The following is a 23,034-nucleotide window of genomic DNA, read 5'->3' on the forward strand; positions in this document are numbered from 1 at the left end:
TCATAACCTGGACATCTGGCCAGAGGAAGGCACATTGGTAAAGAAACACGCCAACCAATTGAGGCACGTTGACCTGGGTTCTTGAGGAATTCTGGGAAGACGGCGGTGGAGCCTGCAGTTTTGCCAGGTTTAGTAAGTGCCTGAATCTTGTCCACTTCTGTGGTAAATGGTCTTGATAAATCCGATGTTGTGGGCAATCAGAAAGGGCGTGAAGCAGCTGTTGCTTTTTGATGGCGATCTATGTCGATCTTGGAATTGAGGAGTATTTGGCTGCCAATGATGTCAGTTGTGACGTGCGGGTTAGCACCACCAAAGCCATGGAGAAGTCCCCAGACTTCCCTGCTTACGTGGGTGAAATCTAGGGTCTGCATGACTATTCTTTATCGCTCTCATCCAGCAGAGTTTAGTGAGTCCAAGAGTGTGGTACTTGTTGTCCAGTATTTCTCCACAATTGCCTCACCAGCGGGGAGGGTAGTCTTTCCTATACCTACAAGCGATGTTCTTTCTCACGTCAATCTTAAGGAGGTTGCTACAATCTGTCATAGTTGGCTGGGTTTACAGGACTCCATCCAAAGTCACGTAGCTATTCCAGTTCGCCTTCAGAAAGTTGCGACGTGTCTTCGGTAATGATGCGATGAGGCGGTCTCGGAGACCCATGTGTATGACAACAGGATGATGTGGGCTGTGAGCAAAGGCCTCAGGTCAATTCCTTCCGCCATTAGGGATTGTACATTTCAGTTGAAGGACACAAAGCACAAGTCTGGAGAGCAGCCTTTTCTCCATCCAAAGGAATGGTATGTTCCCGACTGCTTAAAATCCAAAGATGGCCTTTTCATGGAGCTATTCACCTGCTGCATTGTTGTTAAATCCCCGTTGTCTGATGGCTATTGTAGTCCCCAACCCACATTGAAGGGTGGGCTATGATCTCACAACCAAATACTGGGACTATGCCTTCATTTTGCAGCAGTCCACCATGCTATCATCATTTGAAGGGGTGAGTGACTGCTATGGGACCAAACAGACCCACTGCCGCCCTGGACAGGAGCCCAGGTTCACATAACTCATACCTCCACAGCAACTCTGATGGAAAATACCCTTGCTCTGCTGAAGCAGATTCCATTGATTGGACAGATTAGGGGCCTCCTATTGCCATTGCCCTAACACACTATCCAAAATCAACAACAACTTGCACTTATACATCACCTTTAATGTAATAAAACATCCAAAGGCACTTCACAGGCGATTATCAGACAAAATTTGACCCCGGGCCACATAAGGAGATATTAGGACAGGTGACCAAAAGCTTGGTCAAAGAGTGGGTTTTAAGGAGCATCTTAAAGGAGGAGATTGATTGGCATCCCATCCACCACCCTAAACATTCACTTCCTTCACCACCGGCGCACTGTGGCTGCAGTGTGCACCATCTACAGGATGCACTGCAGCAACTCACCAAGGCTTCTTCGACAGCACCTCCCAAACCCATGACCTCTACCACCTAGAAGGACAAGGGCAGCAGGCACATGGGAACATCACCACCTGCACGTTCCCCTCCAGGTCACACACCATCCCGACTTGGAAATATATCGCCGTTCCTTCATTGTCGCTGGGTCAAAATCCTGGAACTCCCTTCCTAACAGAACTGTGGGAGAACCGTCACCACACGGACTGCAGCGGTTCAAGAAGGCGGCTCACCACCACCTTCTCAAGGGCAATTAGGGATGGGCAATAAATGCCGGCCTCACCAGTGACGCCCACATCCCGTGAATGAATAAAAAAAAGAGAGGTAGAGAGGTGGAGAGGTTTAGGGAGAGCTTAGGGCCCAGGCAGCTGAAGGTACGGCCGCCAATAGAAGGGCGATGAAAATCGGGGATGCACAAGAGGCCAGAATTGGAGGAGGGCAGAGATCTCGGAGGGTTGTAGGGTAGGAGGAGGTTACAGAGATAGGGAGGGGTGAGGCCATCGAGAGATTTGAAAACAAGGATGAGAATTTTAAAATCGAGATGTTCCTGGACCAGGAGCCGATGTAGATCAGTGAGCACAGGGGTGATGGGAGAACAGGACTTGGTGCGAGTTAGGATACGGGGGCAGAGTTTTGGATGAGCTCAAGTTTACGGAGGGTGGAAGACGGGAGGCCGGCCAGGAGAGCACAATTTATATATTTATAAATTCATGCATATCGCACAATTTCTTCAAGTAGGCAGAAGTAACTATGGAGGAGGAGAACTAGGAGACACAGTCCAAACTTTGGCAGAAGGACTGGGGGAGAAGAAATAGTTGAAGGCAACAAGCAGCCAAGATGACTCACCGGATCTACAAAGAATTACATAGAATGTACAACACAGAAACTGGCCATTCGGCCCAACTGGTCTCTGCCGGTGTTTATGCTCCGCACAAGCCTCCTCCCTCCCTACGTCATCTCACCCTATCAGCATATCCTTCCATTCCCTTCGCCCACGTGTGTTTATCTAGCTTCCCCTTAAATGTATCTATGTTATTCGCCTCAACTACTGCCCCACACACACAGGAAACATTTCTTTGGACCCTTTTCACCACAAATAAATATCCGCCATTTCACTCACTGTGTTAATTACGCTCAGCTAACAGTTACACACCTGCTAACATCTGTCACACTCCTGGATAGAGTACGAGAGAAAGCCCGAATGGCCGACAGGTGAACTCTTTCTTGCCTATAGCCTCCAACCTCTGTCTCTCCATCGCAAGCTTTCCTGTCCCTATTGCACCTATCTTTATACGGTCAATGCTCCTCTGAACCTTCCTCTTGTCCCTCCTAAGCTACGAATATTCCAACCCAGACACTCTTCCTCCTCCCCACCTCGTCACTGCGTTCAAATCAAGATTTATTGCGCCCTCGCCTACCCTAACTCATTCTCTCTCAGGGCCAAGACTGTGGAACCCCTCACGAACATCCATCTTCCCCTCCTCCAACAATCGACAGGCTTTAAAAACCCAACCTTGGTGTCCGCTGATCTCACCGTCTCTCCTATCTTGTTCTAACATTTTTTTTATTCGTTCACGGGATGTGGGCGTCGCTGGCGAGGCCGGCATTTATTGCCCATCCCTAATTGCCCTTGAGAAGGTGGTGGTGAGCCGCCTTCTTGAACCGCTGCAGTCCGTGTGGTGAAGGTTCTCCCACAGTGCTGTTAGGAAGGGAGTTCCAGGATTTTGACCCAGCGACGATGAAGGAACGGCGATATATTTCCAAGTCGGGATGGTGTGTGACTTGGAGGGGAACGTGCAGGTGGTGTTGTTCCCATATACCTGCTGCTCTTGTCCTTCTAGGTGGTAGAGGTCGCGGGTTTGGGAGGTGCTGTCGAAGAAGCCTTGGTGAGTTGCTGCAGTGCATCCTGTGGATGGTACACACTGCAGCCACAGTGCACCAGTGGTGAAGGGAGTGAATGTTTAGGGTGGTGGATGGGGTACCAATCAAGCGGGCTGCTTTGTCCTGGATGGTGTCGAGCTTCTTGAGTGTTGTTGGAGCTGCACTCATCCAGGCAAGTGGAGAGTATTCCATCACACTCCTGACTTGCGCCTTGTAGATGGTGGAAAGGCTTTGAGGAGTCAGGAGGTGAGTCACTCACTGCAGAACACCCAGCCTCTGACCTGCTCTTGCAGCCGCAGTATTTACGTGGCTGGTCCAGTTAAGTTTCTGGTCATTGGCACATTGCTGGTGTCCTGTACCTTTACCTCAAGTTTTTATCCAACTGATCCAACTCCTATCTATTCCCACAGGAAGGGCTGCTGATGATGAGTGAGAGGGCAACAAAGGTTTGAGGCACGTCTTCCTCTGAGGAGCAAAACATCATGGCGTCTCAAGAAAACAACAGGATCTATCCTCTCCAAACAGAGAGCGTTGATCAATGCAAAAGCACATGCAGCAGCGACATGCTGGGTTCCATCAAAAGAAACTCCAGTTTAATCAACACTGGGCACAGTTCAGCAAAAGTGATCGTCAAGGAACAGGTAAAGTCTAGGGCAGAGTGTGAGCAGATAAAGAGCATTCTGGTTTGATTGGCTTTTGTGAGATCATCAAGGGGAGCACTGAGATTGGAACACATTGCATTTCAAGCAGCAAGTGTCCCATCAAACACTCCCAGGGCAGGTACAGCACGGGTTAGATACAGAGTAAAGCTCCCTCTACACTGTCCCATCAAACACTCCCAGGGCAGGTACAGCACGGGTTAGATACAGAGTAAAGCTCCCTCTACACTGTCCCATCAAACACTCCCAGGGCAGGTACAGCACGGGTTAGATACAGAGTAAAGCTCCCTCTACACTGTCCCATCAAACACTCTTTGACCTACTTGTATTCTCTCTCTTAGTTTCATCCCATCCAATACTGTGCTATTTCTTACTCTAGTGCTGTCTGTCTCTCCCAATCCTTTGTGCCCCTTGTTTCTCCTTTCTAATCTAAGGCCCATCCCCCTGCCAAATTAGTTTAAACCCTCCCCCACAGCACTAGTGATCCTCCCCGTGAGGACATTGGTCCCAGCTCTGTTGAGGTGCAACCCGTCCATCTTGAACAGGTCCCTCCTGCCCCAGAACTGGTCCCAGTGCCCCAGGAATCTGAAGCCCTTCCTCCTGCACCATGTCTCTAGCCACGCATTAACCTGCCTTATCTTCCTACATCTATATTCACTAGCGCATGGCACTGGGAGTAATCCAGAGATTACTACCTTTGAGGTCCTGCTTTTTAACTTCTTCCCTAGCTCCTGAAACTCTGACCACAGAACCTTATCCCTTTTCTTCCCTATGTCGTCGGTTCCCACATGGACCACGAGTTCTGGCTGTTCCCCTTCCCCCCACAGAATGTTCTGCACCCTCTCCGTGATATCCTTTACCCTGGCACCAGGGAGGCAGCACACCATGCAGGATTCACGTCAACGGTCACAGAAACACCTGTCTGTTCTCCTGACTATCGAACCCCTATGACTACTGCATTTCTACACTTCACTGTGCCCTGCTGTGCAGTCCTTTGCCCCATGTTGCCATGCTCAGGACTGCATTCCTTCGAGGTGTCATCACCCTCACTGGTATTCAATGCTGAATACCGGTTTGAGTGTGCCACACACCCAGAAGATTCCTGCACTGCCAGCCTCTTCTTACCCTTTCGGATGGCCGCCCACTTGCTGTCCTGAACTCTCTATGGCTGTGGAATGTACGATCCAGGAAACCTTCAGCCTCCTTTATGCTCTGCAGTGACTCCAGCTGCCCCTCGAGCTCAGAAACCCTCAGCTTGAGGTCGAGCAACTGGAGGCATTTCCTGCACATGTGGCCCTCCAGGATACACGAAGCGTCCTGGAGTTCTCACATGGCCCAGGAATTGCAGGCAATGGATCTCAGCTGCCATCCATTATATTTAAAAACCTTTTTATCCCTAACCCTCTTTAGGTACTCGATTATTATTGATTTATTGACTGTTTACTTACCCTGATTAACCTTTTATTCCGAGTCTCTCAGAGCTCCTCCTCTCTGTTCACAGTGACCTCACTGTTATCTCATTCTCTCTGTTTTTAGTGAATGGCGAATGGGCTCCATCCCTGGCACTCAGCACCGTTTCTCTCCACTAAATAATCTATTTATTTATAGATAGTTACTTTTTAGTCTGTTTGGTTTTTATTTGCTTTATTTTTAAAATGTATCACCTCCTTCCCCCTGGTAGATGGTAGTGGTTGTTGGAGGCCAATCATCTCAGCCCCAGGAGTTCCTCAGGGCAGTGTCTTAGGCCCAACCATCTTCAGCTGCTTCATCAATGACCTTCCCTCCATCATAAGGTCAGAAATGGGGATGTTCGCTGATGACTGCACAGTGTTCAGTTCCATTCGCAACCCCTCAGATAACGAAGCAGTCCGAGCCTGCATGCAGCAAGACCTGGACAACATCCAGGCTTGGGCTGATAAGTGGCAAGTAACATTCGCACCAGACAAGTGCCAGGCAATGACCATCCCTTTGCGAATGAAAATCCGTTTCCAGTGGTGTGCCACAGGACTCAGTGCTGGGTCCCTTGCTGTTTGTGGTATATATTAATGAATTGGGGGCATTTGCAGATGACACAAAAATTGGCCGTGTAGTCGATAGTGAAGAGGATAGCTGTAGACTCCAAGAAGATATCAATGGGTTGGTGGAGTGGGCAGAAAAGTGGCAAATGCAGTTCAACCCAGAGAAGTGTGAGGTAATGCACTTAGGGAGGAAAAACAGTAAAAGGGAATACGCAGTAAACGGGAATATATTGAGAGGGGTAGAGGAAGTGAGAGACCTTGGAGTGCATGTGCACAGGTCCCTGAAGGTGGCAGTACAGGTAGATAAGGTTGTGAAGAAGGTATACGGAATGCTCTCCGTTATTAGCCGAGGTATAGAATACAAAAGCAGGGATGTAATGATGGAACTGTATAAAACGCTGGTAAGGCCACAGCTGGAGTATTGTGCGCAGTTCTGGTCACCACATTACAGGAAGGACGTAATTGCTCTGGAGAGAGTGCAGGCAAGATTTACAAGAATGTTGCCAGGGCTTGAAAATTGCAGCTACAAGGAGAGATTGGATAGGCTGGGGTTGTTTTCCTTGGAGCAGAGGAGGCTGAGGGGAGACTTGATTGAGGTGTACAAAATTCTGAGGGGCCCAGATAGAGTAGACAGGAAGTACCTGTTTCCCCTAGCGGAGAGTTCAAGAACTAGAGGACATAGATTTAAGCTGATTGGCGGAAGGATTAGAGGGGACATGAGGAAAAACTTCTTTTACCCAGAGGGTGGTGGGTGTATGGAATTCGCTGCCCGAATTGGTGGTAGAGGCAGGGACCACAACTCTTAAAAAATATCTGGACCTGCACCTAAAGTGCTGTAAGCTGCAGGGCTACGGACCGGGTGCTGGAAGGTGGGATTGGAATGGGCATCTGGTTGTTCTTCGAGCCGGCACAGACACGATGGGCCGAATGGCCCCCATCTGTGCTGTCTCTTTTCTGCGGTTCTATCTCCAACAAGAGAGAGTCTAACCACCTCCCCTTGACATTCAACGGCATTACCATCGCCGAATCCCCCACCATCAACATCCTGGGGATCACCATTGACCAGAAATTTAACTGGACCAGCCACATAAATACTGTGGCTACAAGATCAGGTCAGAGGCTGGGTATTCTGCAGCGAGTGACTCACCTCCTGACTCCCCAAAGCCTTTCCACCATCTACAAGGCACAAGTCAGGAGTGTGATGGAATACTCTCCAATTGCCTGGATGAGTGCAGTTCCAACAACACTCAAGAAGCTCGACACCATCCAACGGCAGCCCGCTTGAGTGGCACCCCATCCAACACCCTAAACATTCACTCCCTTCACCCCCGGCGCACCGTTGCTGCAGTGTGCACCATCCACAGGATGCACTGCAGCAACTCGCCAAGGCTTCTTCGACAGCACCTCCCAAACCCGCGACCTCTACCACCTAGAAGGACAAGGGCAGCAGGCGCATGGGAACAACACCACCTGCACGTTCCCCTCCAAGTCACACACCATCCTGACTTGGAAATATATCGTCATTCCTTCATCGTCGCTGGGTCAAAATCCTGGAACTCCCTTCCTAACAGCACTGTGGGAGAACCTTCACCACACGGACTGCAGCAGTTCAAGAAGGCGGCTCACCACCACCTTCTCAAGGGCAATTAGGGATGGGCAATAAATGCCGGCCTCGCCAGCGACGCCCACATCCCATGAACGAATAAATAATAAATGAACCAGAGAAGTAAGCGTAGGGGACATCTAGGCAATAGCGATCACAACATAATAAGGTTTAAAATAATGATTGAGAAAGAAATAAGAAAGACAAAGACCAAAGTAAAAGACGGGAAAAAAGTTAATTTTGAGGGGATGAGAATGGAATTAGGGAAAGAAATATTGAAGTTACTTTGCCTCAGTATTTACCAGAGAGACTAACGAGGTGGGCAGGAGATTAGAAGAAAAGAACAAAAAAGGTAAAAAGACATTTAAGATAGAAAGGGGGGAGATAATGAATAAACTAATCAAACTTAGAGAGGATAAAACCCCTGGTCCGGATCGATTGCATCCTCGAATATTAAAAGAAGTTTGGGAAGAGATAGCAGAGGCACTATTACATATATATAAACATTCATTGGAAAAGGGAATGGTGCCAGAGGACTGGCGGATAGTTAATGTGATTCCTGTATTTAAAAAGGGAGATGGAATAAATCCAAGGAACTATGGACCAATTAGCTTAATGTCAGTAGTAGGAAAGATAATGGAATCTTTACTCAAAGATGTAATAGATATAGGGGGTTAAATTCGATAACCCCTGAATCTGGGTGCGGGGGTCATGGTGTGCAATTAACCCACACCTGCTCGTTGAGATGCAGGCAGCACGTGAGACTCATGCTGCCAGGTGGTTTATCTGACTGCGCTGTTGTGTGGCTGCTCACCAGCAGGAGGCCCCCAATATCGTGCGAGTGCCTCGCACCTCTTAAAGGCAGCCGGCTCCTCTTATTTGCAAAATATACGATACGGGTCGGCATGGAGTCTGAACGGAGATCAGACATCGCACACGTAAAACACAGGTGCAGCTCCCATCCCTATGTTTACACACTGATGAGTTATGTTAAAACATTGAATAAAGGTTGCGCACTACTAAATCCCACATCCTCCAATCTGCACACCAGACCTCACCAATCTGCCGATCTGAGTTTGTACCAGGCCTGTGAGAGTGCATGCACCAAGGTTCTCTGCTGATCCACTAGAGGCCTTGGTGCAAGAGGTAGACAGGAGGAGGGACATCCTATATCCACGGCAGCAGGGTGGGGGGAGGGGGGGGGGGGCAAGAGGCCCTCCAGACATATGCCCAAAAGGCAGTGGGAGGCAGCGGGGGACGAAGTCAATGTCAGGCGCACAGCATCATGAACATTTACATGGGTAAGATGTGTATAGAGGGATATGGGCCAAGTGCAGGAAATTGGGACTAACTTAGTGGTATAAACTGGGCGACATGGACATGTTGGGCCGAAGGGCCTGTTTCCATGTTGTAACTTCTATGATTCTATGATTCTAACATGGATGCAGTGCAGGAAGAAGTTCATTGCTTTGACATGAGTGGCCAAGGTGAGTGAGGTCAACTGTCAAGTGGCATCTCCTACCAACTGCACCACACACTACACCCCCCATCACCCACATACCAATAAACTCTTTCCATCAGTACTCAACTCTTCCAATCAGATGCTTCCTCTCACCCTTTCACATTACCATTGTGGCAAGCCGCCCACCCACAACTCACAGGCCACACACACTGGCAGCTGTTCAACCATAACAGGCACATCACTCAGGCACACGTCCAGCTTTCTTGCAGGAGAAGGTGGCGCTTATCAAAAGGCAGCAAGTGGCAGTGGCATTCAGCCCCTCGAGCCTGTTCCACCATTCAGTGAGATCATGGTGGACCTGTGACCTAACTCCATATACCCGCCTAAGTCCCATATCCCATAATACCCTTGGTTCACAGAAATCTATCAATCTCAGATTTAACATTTACAATTGAGCGAGCATCAACTGCCGCCTGCAGAAGAGCATTCCAAACATCTCCCACCCTTTGCCTGTAGAAGCATTTCCTAACTTCACTCCTACACGTCCTGGCTCTAAATGTTAGGCTATGTCCCCACGTCCTAGTATTCAAGTCTAGGAAACCTCCAAAAACAGTTACAAATGTCTCGGCAGCCAGAAGCAATAATCCAGCCACTAATCTGTAAATCCTGCATGGTCCCTTTAAATAGCACCGGTGGGGGGTCCTCCAGGCACTCTAAGACACGTTCAGATGGTCGGGGTTAAGACTGTGCGTTGAGTTGAACATTAAGTCCCAAAATGGTGTCTATCACTTTAAATCGGTGTTGCACACTGATTGAAGCCATTTTCTCCCGACTTTACATGATTCCAGCGTTCATTATCTGCGCCTGCGCTAACTCCTATACCAAAGTGGCGTACAGCGCACATCACGCAGGATACAGCGTGCGCGTTCAAGACGCCATCTTGGATGTCAGAGAGGCCGTGTGGCGCCGAAACAATGGGCGCCACATGGTCCAATTTAGCGCCTGGGATCTCACAGGTGGTAATCTCAGGATTACTACCCGAGCCACGTGCTAATTGGCACAGGGACAGATCAGGAGGGTGAATGTGTGGGAAGGAGGAGGCCCCCAGACATGGGACACTGGCACTAGTATTAGGACAGGAAGGAGCTGTACTGTTGGCACAGACTCAACCTGAAGCAGAATGGGACCAGTGTCCCAGTGGAAAGGATCAGATAAATGGGGCTGTGGATTGGACTTTCAACCAATAAAGTGGTGGAGGAGGTAAAAGGGATGAGGGGGAAGTCCAGGTCATTAACAGTGTTAAAGATAATATAAATACTTCAGGTTCAGAAACAAATATCAGAAAAATAACAAAATAACTGATAAAAATACAACAGAAGTGAGAAAAAACAAGGCCAATGATAAGTTAAAAAATGTGAGAAAAACTGCATCAGGGCAAAAGGCCAGGGTCTATTGCCCAATTAAAAGTTCAGTACACAAATACACATAGCACAGGAATAAAACAAGCAAATTCAAAGCTCACTTTCAGTTTAAAGGGTATGACCTGGTCCCCATCACTGAGACCTGGCTGCAAACTGGCCATACCTGGGAGATAAACATTCCACGATTAACGGATAAAACTACAGACAAACAGGGGGAGTTGTTCAAAGAGCATTTGGTAGAATACAAGACCCGTACATGGCCTTAAAGGGCAAGAGCTCTACCAGTGTAATTAAACAACCTCGGTCAACAAGGGAAATGAGATAGTATAAAACTAAAAGAAAGGGTTTATACAAAGGCAAAGAACAGTAGAGATCCCATGGATTGGGAGAGAGATAAAGAACAGCAAAGTGAAACGAAGAAAGTGGTAAGAACTGCAAAAAGGGAATAAGAGAAAAAGCTTGTGAGGGATATCAAGGACAGCACTAAAGGTTTTTACAAATATATTAAGAGAAAGAGGGTGGCGAAGAGTAATGTGGGCCCCTTAAAGACAGACTCAGGTGATATTGTAATTGGAAATCAGGAAATGGCAGACTTACTAAATACTTGCTAATTGAACAATGGGAGGCCTTCAAGGAGGAGATGGTTCAGGTACAGAGTAGACACATTCCCACGAGGGGGAAAGGAAGGGCATCCAAAGCTCGAGCTCCCTGGATGACTAAAGATATAGAGATTAAAATGAAACAGAAACAGGAGGCTTATGATGAATGTAAGGTTCATAATACAGTAGAGAACCAGGCTGAATACAGAAAGTACAGAGGAAATCTAAAAAAGGGAATAAGAGGGGCAAAGAGAGAGTATGAGAATAGATTAGTGGCTAACATAAAAAGGAGCCCAAAAGTCTTTTATAAACATATAAATAGTCAAAGGAAGGGTGGGACCGATTAAGGACAAAATAGGAGATGATCTTGTGGAGGCAGAGGGTGTGGCTGAGGCACGAAATGAATTCTTCGCATCGTTCGTCACTAGAGAAGAGGCTGCTGCCATTGTAGCAGTAAAGGAGGAGGTAGTAGTGATATTGGATAGGATAAAAATAGATAAAGGAGGTTTTAAAAGATGGGCAGTACTCAAAGTAGAAAAGTCACCCGGTCCACATGGGATGCATCCTAGGTTACTGAGGGAAGTAAGGGTGGAAATTGCGGAGGCTCTGGCCACAATTTTCCAATCCTCCGTCGATATGGGGATAGTGTCAGAGGACTGGAGGATAGAAAATGTTACACCCCTGTCCAAAAAAGGGGAGAGGGATAAACCCGGCCACAGGCCAGTCAGACTAACGTCGATGGTGGGGAAACTTTTAAAGACATTTCAGTGCGATACGGCCTCTCCGACATTCAAGATGGCGTCTTGGATGTGCACGCTTGTTTCCAGAGTGACGTGTGCCAGACGCCATCTTGGTATAGGAGTTAGCGCAGGCGCAGATAACGAACGCTGGAATCATGTAAAGTAGGGAGAAAATGGCTTCAATCAGTGTGCAACACCGATTTAAAGTGATAAGTCCCAAAATGGTGTCTAACGCCCAACTCAACGCAGTCATAACCCCGACCATCTGAACGTGTCTTAGAGTGCCTGGAGGACCCCCCATCAGTGCTATTTAAAGGGACGATTCAGGATTTACAGGTTAGTGGCTGGATTATTGTTCCTGGCTGCCGAGACATTTGTAACTGTTTTTGGAGGTCTTCTAGACTTGAATATTAGGACTAGGGGACATGGCCTAACATTTAGAGCCAGGACGTGCAGGAGTGAAGTCAGGAAATGCTTCTACACGCAGAGGGTGGGAGATTTTGGGACGCTCTTCTGCAGACAGCAGTTGATGCTAGCTCACTTGTGAAAGTTAAATCTGAGATTGACAGATTTATGTGAACCAAGAGTATTATGGGATATGGGGCTAAGGCGGTTATATGGAGTTAGGTCACAGGTCCACCATGATCTCACTGAATGGTGGAACAGGCTCGAGGGGCTGAATGCCACGGCCACTTGCTGCATCTTGATATGGACCACCTTCACCTGCAAGAAAGTGGGATGTGTGTCCCGATGGTGTGCCTGTCATGGTTGAACAGCAGCCAGTGTGTGTGGCCTGTGAGTTGTGGGCGGGTGGCTTGAAACAGTGGTAATGTGTAAGGGTGAGAGGAAGCATCTGGTTGGAAGAGTTGAGTACTGATGGAAAGAGTTTGTTGGTATGTGGGTGATGGGGGGTGTAGTGTGTGGTGCAGTTGGTGGGAGACGCCACTTGACAGTTGACCTCACTCACCTTGCCCACTCATGTCAAAGCATTGAACTTCTTCCTGCACTGCATCCATGTTCATGATGCTGTGCTCCTGGCAATGACTTCGTCCCCCGCTGCCTCCCACTGCCTTTTGGGCTTATGTCTGGAGGGCCTCTGCCCCCACCCCACCCCGCGGATATGGAATGTCCCTCCTTCTGTCCACCTCTTGCACCCAAGGTCTCCAGTGCATCAGCAGAGAATATTAGTGCATGCACTCTCGCAGACAATGGCAGCAGGCACATGGGAACAACACCACAGCACGTTCCCCTCAAGTCACACACCATCCTGACTTGGAAATATATTGCCGTTCCTTCATCGCCGCTGGGTCAAAATCCTGGAACTCCCTTCCTAACAGTTAAGTTTCTGGTCAATGGTGACCCCCAGGATGTTGATGGTGGGGGATTCGGCGATGGTAATGCCGTTGAATGTCAAGGGGAGGTGGTTAGACTCTCTCTTGTTGGAGATGGTCATTGCCTGGCACTTGTCTGGCACGAATGTTACTTGCCACATATCAGCCCAAGCCTGGATGTTGTCCAGGTCTTGCTGCGTACGGGCTCGGACTGCTTCATTATCTGAGGGGTTGCGAATGGAACTGAACACTGTACAGTCATCAGCGAACATCCCCATTTCTGACCTTATGATGGAGGAAAGGTCATTGATGAAGCAGCTGAAGATGGTTGGGCCGAGGACACTGCCCTGAGGAACTCCTGCAGCAATGTCCTGGGGCTGAGATGATTGGCCTCCAACAACCACTACCATCTTCCTTTGTGCGAGGTATGACTCCAGCAATTGGAGAGTTTTACCCCTGATTCCCATTGACTTCAATTTTACTAGGGCTCCTTGGTGCCACACTTGGTCAAATGCTGCCTTGATGTCAAGGGCAGTCACTCTCACCTCATCTCTGGAATTCAGCTCTTTTGTCCATGTTTGGACCAAGGCAGTAATGAGGTTTGGAGCCGAGTGGTCCTGGCGGAACCCAAACTGAGCATCGGTGAGCAGGTTATTGGTGAGTAACTGCCGCTTGATAGCACTGTCGACGACACCTTCCATCACTTTGCTGATGATTGAGAGTAGACTGATGGGGCGGTAATTGGCCAGGTTGGATTTGTCCTGCTTTTTGTGGACAGGACATACCTGGGCAATTTTCCACATTGTTGGGTAGATGCCAGTGTTGTAGCTGTGCTGGAACAGCTTGGCTCGAGGCGCAGCTAGTTCTGGAGCACAAGTCTTCAGCACTACAGCCGGGATGTTGTCGGGGCCCATAGCCTTTGTTGTATCCAGTGCACTCAGCCGTTTCTTGATATCACGTGGAGTGAATTGAATTGGCTGAAGACTGGCTTCCGTGATGGTGGGGATATCGGGAGGAGGCCGAGATGGATCATCCACTCGGCACTTCTGGCTGAAGATGGTTGCAAACGCTTCAGCCTTGTCTTTTGCACTCACGTGCTGGACTCCACCATCGTTGAGGATGGGGATGTTTACAGAGCCTCCTCCTCCCGTTAGTTGTTTAATTGTCCACCACCATTAACGACTGGATGTGGCAGGACTGCAGAGCTTTGATCTGATCCGTTGGTTGTGGAATCGCTTAGCTCTGTCTATAGCATGTTGCTTCCGCTGTTTAGCATGCATGTAGTCCTGAGTTGTAGCTTCACCAGGTTGGCACCTCATTTTTAGGTACGCCTGGTGCTGCTCCTGGCATGCTCTTCTACACTCCTCATTGAACCAGGGTTGACCCCCTGGCTTGTTGGTAATGGTAGAGTGAGGAATATGCCGGGCCATGAGGTTACTTGGAATAGGTTGGGCTAATAATTAAAAGTTAGCAGGATTTGTTGAAGGAAAATCGTGTTTGGCTAACTTGTTTTGAGTTCTTTGATGAAGTAGCGGAGAGGGTTGATGAGGGTAGTGTGGTTGATGTTGTGTAAATGGTCTTTCAAAAGGCATTTGATAAAGTACCACATAATAGACTTGTTAGCAAAATGCCCATGGGATTAAAGGGACAGTGGCTGTGTGGAGACAAAATTGTCTATGGGACAGAAAGCAGGGAGTAATGGTGAACGGTTGTTTTTCAGACTGGAGGGAAGTATACAGTGGTGTTCCCCAGGGGTCAGTATTAGGGCCACTGCTCTTTTTGACCTCGACTTGGGTATAATTTCAAAGTTTGCAGATGACATGAAACTCAGAAATGTAGTAAACAATGAGGAGGATAATAACAGACTTCAGGAGGACATAGACAGACTGGTGAAATGGGCAGACACATGGCAGATGAAATTTAACGCAGAGAAGTGTGAAATGATACATTTTGGTAGGAAGAATGAGGAGAGGCAATATAAACTAAATGGTACAATTTTAAAGGGGGTGCAGGAACAGAGAGACCTGGGGGTGCACATACACAAATCTTTGAAGGTGGCAGGACAGGTCGAGAAAGCGGTTAAAAAAACATATGGGATCCTGGGCTTTATAAATAAAGGCATAGAGTACAAAAGCAAGGAAGTTATGCTAAACCTTTATAAATCACTGGTTAGGTGCAGCTGGAGTATTGTGTCCAGTCCTGGTCACACTTTAGGAAGGATGTCAAGGCCTTAGAGAGGGTGCAGAGGAGATTTACTGGAATGGTACCAGGGATGAGGGACTTCAGTTATGTGGAGAGACTGGAGAAGCTGGGATTGTTCTCCTTAGAACAGAGAAGGTTAAGAGGAGATTTGATAGAGGTGTTCAAAATCATGAACGGTTTTGATAGAGTAAATAGGGAGAAACTGTTTCCACTGGCAGGAGGGTCAGTAACCACAGGACACAGATTTAAGGTGATCAGCAAAAAAACCAGAGGCGACATGAGGAAACGTTTTTTTTCACAGCGAGTTATGATCTGGAATGCGCTGCCTGAAAGGGCAGTGGAAGCAGATTCAATAATAACTTTCAAAGGGAATTAGATAAATACTTGAAGGGAAAACAATTGCAGGGCTATGGGGAAAGAGCAAGGGAGTGGGATTAATTGGACATCTCTTCCAAAGAGCCAGCACAGTCACGATGGGCCGAATGGCCTCTTCTATGCTGTACCTATTATGATACTTACTTTTATTGGTCTTCACAGTAGAAGATGAGGATAATGTACCAGAGATACAAGGAAAACTAAATAAATCAAGAGGAAGAACTTACTAGATTTAATATAAGTAAAACATGGAAATGGAGAAACTAATGTTATTAAAGATTGACAAATCTCCAGGTCCTGATGGTTTCCACCCCAGGGTATTAAAAGAAAGAGGTGAGGAAATTGTAGATGCTCCAGTCACGGCCTTCCAAAACTCTCGATTCAGGAATTGTCCCCTTGGATTGGAAACTTGCCAATGTCACTCCATTATTTAAGAAGGGTAAGAGAGATAAACTAGGAAATTATAGGCCTATTGGTCTAAAGTCTGTTGTGGGGAAGTTACTAGAATCTGTCACTAAGGTCAGAGTGACTGAGCATTTAGACAAATATGAGCTGATCAGAGATTTATAAAAGGTAAGTCACATCTAACAAACCTAGTTGAATTTTTTGAGGAGGTAACAAACGTTATAGATAAGGGAGTGTCTATGGATGGTATTTATTTCCAGAGTTCATTTGATATGAGACTGTTAACAAAAATGAGAGTGCATGGAATTGGAGGCAATCTATTGACATGGGTAGGGAATTGGTTAGGAGGCAGGAGACAGATAGTCGGGATAATGGGTATGTACTCAAATTGGCAGGAAGTGACTAGTGGTGTCCCCCAGGGATCTGTACTGGGGCCTCAGCTTTTCACTATATTTATAAATGACTTGGATGGAGGAATAGAGAGCCGTATATCAGGAAAGATTGAACAGGCTGGGGCACTTTTTTCTAAAAAAGGGAAGGCTGAAGGGTGACCTGATAGAACACTTTATAATTTTGATAGGGTAGATGTAGAGAAGATGTTTCCACTTGTGGGGGAGACCGGAACTAGGGGCCATAAATATAAGATAGTCACCAATAAATCCAATCGGGAATTCAGGAGAAACTTCTTTACCCAGAGAGTGGTGAGAATGTGGAACTCGCTCCCACAAGGAGTAGTTGAGGCAAATAGCATCGATCTAAGGGGAAGCTAGACAAGTACATGAGGGAGATTGGAATAGAAGGATATGTGAAATAATGTAGGGAGGGAGGAGGCTCATGTGAAGCATAAACATGGGCACAGACCTGTTGGGCCAAATAGCCTGTTTCTGTGCTGTAAATTCGATGCAATTCCATGTATATCTAAGTTTGCTGACGACACTAAGTTAGGCGGAACAGTGAATAGTGTCGATGGGAGCAGAAAGTTGCAAAGGAACATTGAGAGATTCAGTGAGTGGAGAAAACAGTGGAATACAGAGGGGTGGAAGTGATGTTCCAGCTGTACAGAGCTCTGGTTAGACCACATCTGGAGACTGGGTTCAGTTCTGGGCACCATGTTATAAATTGTTTAGCCGGGTGGTGAGGGATAGAACACGAGAGCCTGGTCTTCAGTTACTTCCAAGCCTTTATTCACAGAGATCCACATTACACCCTCCACAACCACGATCAGCTCTCATATAAATGGATAGAAGAGAGTCCCCAATTGATACCCACCGCCTGAATAATTGATATAAATCATACAATGAACACACCGCACCTCAGGAAGGATAGATTGGTCTTGGAGGGGGTGCAGTGCAGATTCACCAGAATGATACCGGGACTAAAAGGGTTAAATTATGAGGACAGGTTTCATCGACCAGGCATGTGTTCCCTTGAGTATAGAAGATTAAGGGGTGATCTAATCGAGGTATTTAAAATGTTCTACCACCTCGTAACTTTTTTGTACAACACACAATAACCCGTGAACCATTTGTATTTTAAATAATTTCCTTTTAATTCACACCACACATAGTTGCACTACACAGTCAGTACCTTTGGCAACGTCTAGTACATTTTCCCACTCGCAGGCTCTTTCAGCTGTCTGCAGCAAGGCTCCGTTACTCCTGTTCCTATGTTCCTGTGTCCCTGCGATTCTGAGTCTATGATTAGTGACCTTTTAAAACTTATTTTTTTGCTTCAGGATCAATTCAGAAAATGGATTCACAAAAACCTCAGGAAAAAGGAATGTATCTATTTTGTGGACAGCCAGAATGCCCAGAATCCCTCTTGGTAAGAAGGCAGACAGCTTGTGAGTGGTGGGCTTGGCCGGGACGGCTAGTGAGTGGGTGGGCTTGGCCGGGACGGCTAGTGAGTGGGTGGGTGGGCTTGGCCGGGACGGCTAGTGAGTGGGTGGGCTTGGCCGGGACGGCTAGTGAGTGGGTGGGTGGGCTTGGCCGGGACGGCTGGTGAGTGGGTGGGTGGGCTTGGCCGGGACGGCTGGTGAGTGGGTGGGTGGGCTTGGCCGGACGGCTGGTGAGTGGGTGGGTGGGCTTGGCGGACGGCTGGTGAGTGGGTGGGTGGGCTTGGCCGGGACGGCTGGTGAGTGGGTGGGTGGCTTGGCCGGACGGCTGGTGAGTGGGTGGGTGGCTTGGCCGGACGGCTGGTGAGTGGGTGGTGGCTGGCCGGGACGGCGTGAGTGGGTGGGTGGGCTTGGCCGGGACGGCTAGTGAGTGGGTGGGCTTGGCCGGGACGGCAGTGAGTGGGTGGGTGGGCTTGGCCGGACGGCGAGTGGGTGGGTGGGCTTGGCCGGGACGGCTAGTGAGTGGGTGGGTGGGCTTGGCCGGACGGCTTGTGAGTGGGTGGGTGGGCTTGGCCGGGACGGCCGGTGAGTGGGTCGGTGGGTGGGCTTGCCGGGACGGCCGGTGAGTGGGTGGGTGGGCTTGCCGGACGGCCAGTGAGGTGGAGGGCTTGGGCCTGGACGGCCAGTGAGTGAGTGGGTGGGCTTGGCCGGGACGGCAGTGAGTGGGTGGGTGGGCTTGGCGGGACGGCCAGTGAGTGAGTGGGTGGGCTTGGCCGGGACGGCCAGTGAGTGAGTGGGTGGGCTTGGCCGGACGGCCAGTGAGTGGGTGGGTGGGCTTGGCCGGGACGGCCAGTGAGTGGGTGGGTGGCTTGGCCGGGACGGCCAGTGAGTGGGTGGGTGGGGCTTGGCCGGGACGGCCAGTGAGTGGGTGGGTGGGCTTGGCTGGGACGGCTGGTGAGTGGGTGGGCTTGGCCAGGACAGGTAAATCCACAGTCTTAGGCCCAGAGGGAAAGACAATTCCTACTTATGGCTGTCGCTGTTCACACCAGTCCCCGGATCACCAGTGGATCGAGCCCTTTCAAGTCTGGGCACCATAACCACACGCCACGCACGGGCAGGGTCACGCCGCCGCGCGACAGGGTCACGCCACGCACGGGCAGGGTCACGCCGCCCGCGGACAGGGTCACGCCGCCCGCAGACAGGGTCACGCCACGCACGGACAGGGTCACGCCGCCCGCCGGACAGGGTCACGCCACGCACGGGCAGGGTCACGCCGCCCGCAGACAGGGTCACGCCGCCCGCGGGCAGGGTCACGCCACGCACGGACAGGGTCACGCCACGCAGGGCAGGGTCACGCCACCACGGACAGGGTCATTCATAAAAATTACATATTTAGTGATGTTTACGAGCCCCTCTGAGATGTCCCTTCTCCGATTCTAAGATAGATGGCATTGTGGTGTTGTTTACAGCTCCACCCACCTCGGAGCTGCTCATGGCATCTACCCTCTCCTCGTCACCGCCTCTTGTACCTTCCATCACTCCCACCAGCTGCTGCCACCCCTGCCATGACTGAAGCCCAGCCCGGGTACTTGTGGCTGCCCGTAATCTGCACGATGCCATCCCCATCGCTGCCGAGCCCATTGATGCGAGCAGACACTCCTTCTCTCACTTACGATGTTGCAATGTTTCTGATCCCAGTGATGGGGAGTTCGAACCCTGCCGTGGGACGTTGTGAGATTGATTTCAATAACCTGGGCTCGCGCCAGAAATAAATGACCATGAAAGTGGCTGAATTGTTGATGAAACCCAACTGGTTCAACCAACTGGTTCATGAATGCCCTGCATGAAGGGAACCTGCTATCCCTCCCTAGACTGGCCTACAGGTGACTCCAGCCCCACGCTATGTGACTGTTAATGCTCTTTGAGCTGTTCGAGCAAGCCACTCAGTTGTAAAAATGCTCACTTCTTGAAGAACGCCCATCAGCTCCTTCTCAGTGCAACCTGGGATGGACAATAAGTTCGGCCCACGGTGCTCGCTGGCGACCCCACGGTGCTCGCTGGCGGCCCCACGGTGCTCGCTGGCGGCCCCACGGTGCTCGCTGGCGACCCCACGGTGCTCGCTGGCGACCCCACGGTGCTCGCTGGCGACCCCACGGTGCTCGCTGGCGGCCCACCTTTCCTAATTTCATTTCTTTCCCCACTGATTCTCAATTCTCTTTTCCTGTTTCCTGTTTCTCTCACTCCCCACGTTTCCTGATTCTCTTCCTCTCCATCGAATTCCCAATTCTGTTTATCTCCCAATCTGATTCCCAATTCTCTCTCTCTCCCCAGCTATTCCCTGACTCTCTAGCTCTCTGAACATTTCCTGAAACTATCTCTCTCAAACTGATTCCTGATTCTCTTCCACCTGAGTCCCGATTTTCTCCCTCTCTCCACCTGATCCCTGATTCTCCCTCTCACCACAGGTGTGAGCCGGGGTGGGGGGCGGGGGAAGAGAGGTGGTGGGGGGTGACGAGTCAGGGGGGGTGGGGTGACGAGTCGGTGGGGGGAGGTGATGAGTCAGGAGGGGGGGTGATGAGTCGGGAGGGGTGACGAGTTGGTGGGGGGGGGTGATGAGTCAGGTTGGGGGAGGGGGTGATGAGTCAGGTCGGGGGGGGGATGATGAGTCGGGGGGGGTGGGGTGATGAGTCGGGGGGGGGTGGGGTGATGAGTCGGGGGGGGTGGGGTGATGAGTCGGGGGGGTGGGGTGATGAGTCGGGGGGGTGGGGGGGTGAGTCGAGGGGGGTGGGGGGGTGAGTCGGGGGGGGTGGGGGTGATGAGTCGGGTCGGGGTGGGGGTGATGAGTCGGGTCGGGGTGGGGGTGATGAGTCGGGGGGGGTGGGGGTGATGAGTCGGGTCGGGGTGGGGGTGATGAGTCGGGGGGGGGTGGGGGTGATGAGTCGGGGGGGGTTGGGGGTGATGAGTCGGGGGGGGTGGGGGGTGAGTCGGGGGGGTGGGGTGATGAGTCGGGTCGGGGTGGGGTGATGAGTCGGGGGGGGTGGGGGTGATGAGTCGGGGGGTGGGGGTGATGAGTCGGGGGGGTGATGAGTCGGGTCGGGGTGGGGTGATGAGTCGGGGGGGGGTGGGGGTGATGAGTCGGGGGGTGGGGGTGATGAGTCGGGGGGGTGGGGGTGATGAGTCAGGGGGGTGGGGGTGATGAGTCGGGGGGGGTGGGGGTGATGAGTCGGGGGGGGTGGGGGTGATGAGTCGGGGGGGGTGGGGTGATGAGTCGGGGGGGGTGGGGTGATGAGTCGGGGGGGTGGGGTGATGAGTCGGGGGGGGTGGGGGTGATGAGTCAGGGGTGTGGGGTGATGAGTCGGGGGGGGGGTGGGGGTGATGAGTCGGGGGGGTGGGGGTGATGAGTCGGGGGGGTGGGGTGATGAGTCGGGGGGGTGGGGGTGATGAGTCGTGGGGGGTGGGGGTGGGGTGGGGTGATGAGTCGTGGGGGGTGGGGGTGATGAGTCAGGGTGGGGGTGATGAGTCGGGTCGGAGTGGGGTGATGAGTCGGGGGGGGGTGGGGTGATGAGTCGGGTCGGGGTGGGGTGATGAGTCGTGGGGGGGGGTGGGGTGATGAGTCGGGGGGGGTGGGGGTGATGAGTCGGGGGGTGGGGGTGATGAGTCGGGGGGGGTGGGGGTGATGAGTCGGGGGGGGTGGGGTGATGAGTCGGGGGGGGTGGGGGTGATGAGTCGGGGGGGGTGGGGGTGATGAGTCGGGGGGGGTGGGGGTGATGAGTCGGGGGGGTGGGGGTGATGAGTCAGGGTGGGGGTGATGAGTCGGGTCGGGGTGGGGTGATGAGTCGGGGGGGGGTGGGGGTGATGAGTCGGGTCAGGGTGGGGTGATGAGTCGGGGGGGGGGTGGGGGTGATGAGTCGGGGGGGGGGTGGGGGTGATGAGTCGGGCTGGGTTGGGGTGATGAGTCGGGGGGGGGTGGGGGTGATGAGTCGGGTCGGGGTGGGGGTGATGAGTCGGGGGGGTGGGGGTGATGAGTCGTGGGGGGGTGGGGTGATGAGTCGGGGGGGGGTGGGGTGAAGAGTCGGGGGGGGGTGGGGGTGATGAGTCGTGGGGGGTGGGGGTGATGAGTAGGGGGGGTGGGGTGATGAGTCGGGGTGGGGTGATGAGTCGGGGTGGGGTGATGAGTCGGGGGGGTGGGGGTGATGAGTCGGGGGGGGTGGGGTGATGAGTCGGGGGGGTGGGGGTGATGAGTCGGGGGGGTGGGGTGATGAGTCGGGGTGGGGTGATGAGTCGGGGGGGGTGGGGGTGATGAGTCGGGGTGGGGTGATGAGTCGGGGGGGGTGGGGGTGATGAGTCGGGGTGGGGTGATGAGTCGGGGGGGGTGGGGGTGATGAGTCGGGGTGGGGTGATGAGTCGGGGGGGTGGGGGTGATGAGTCGGGAGGGGTGGGGGTGATGAGTCGGGGGGGGTGGGGTGATGAGTCGGGGGGGTGGGGGTGATGAGTCGGGAGGGGGGGGTGGGGTGATGAGTCGGGGGGGTGGGGGTGATGAGTCGGGGGGGTGGGGGTGATGAGTCGGGGGGTGGGGTGATGAGTCGGTGGGGGGTGGGGGTGATGAGTCGGGTCGGGGTGGGGTGATGAGTCGGGGGGGGTGGGGTTGATGAGTCGGGGGGGGTGGGGTTGATGAGTCGGGGGGGGTGGGGTGATGAGTCGGGTGGGGTGATGAGTCGGGGTGGGTGATGAGTCGGGGGGGGTGGGGTGATGAGTCGGGGTGGGGGGGTGATGAGTCGGGGGGTTGGGAGAGGTGGGGAGAGTCGGGGTGATGAGTCGGGGGGTGATGAGTCGGGTGGGGGTGATGAGTCGGGGGGGGTGGGGTGATGAGTCGGGGGGGGGTGGGGGTGATGAGTTGGGGTGGGGTGATGAGTCGGGGGGTGGGGGTGATGAGTCGGTGGGGGTGGGAGTGATGAGTCGGGGGGGTGGGAGTGATGAGTCGGGGGGTGGGGGTGATGAGTCGGGTCGGGGTGGGGTGATGAGTCAGGGGGTGTGGGGGTGATGAG

The 23,034-nt window shown here is 51.7% G+C and overlaps 1 long non-coding RNA gene across 1 annotated transcript in view; it reads left to right on the forward strand.

Annotated features, from left to right (window-relative positions):
• LOC137310946 (uncharacterized) overlaps positions 1–17,966 on the forward strand; it is a 62,240-nt gene extending 44,274 nt beyond the window's left edge. The window contains exons 2-3 of the long non-coding RNA XR_010960216.1: positions 3,751–3,981; positions 17,891–17,966. This is a non-coding gene — a long non-coding RNA (uncharacterized lncRNA). The remainder of the gene's footprint in view (positions 1–3,750; positions 3,982–17,890) is intronic.
• Positions 17,967–23,034: the final 5,068 nt, after the last annotated feature.

The sequence above is a fragment of the Heptranchias perlo genome, unplaced genomic scaffold, assembly GCF_035084215.1.
Source record: "Heptranchias perlo isolate sHepPer1 unplaced genomic scaffold, sHepPer1.hap1 HAP1_SCAFFOLD_292, whole genome shotgun sequence".
In the NCBI taxonomy this organism is placed as follows: Eukaryota; Metazoa; Chordata; class Chondrichthyes; order Hexanchiformes; family Hexanchidae; genus Heptranchias; species Heptranchias perlo.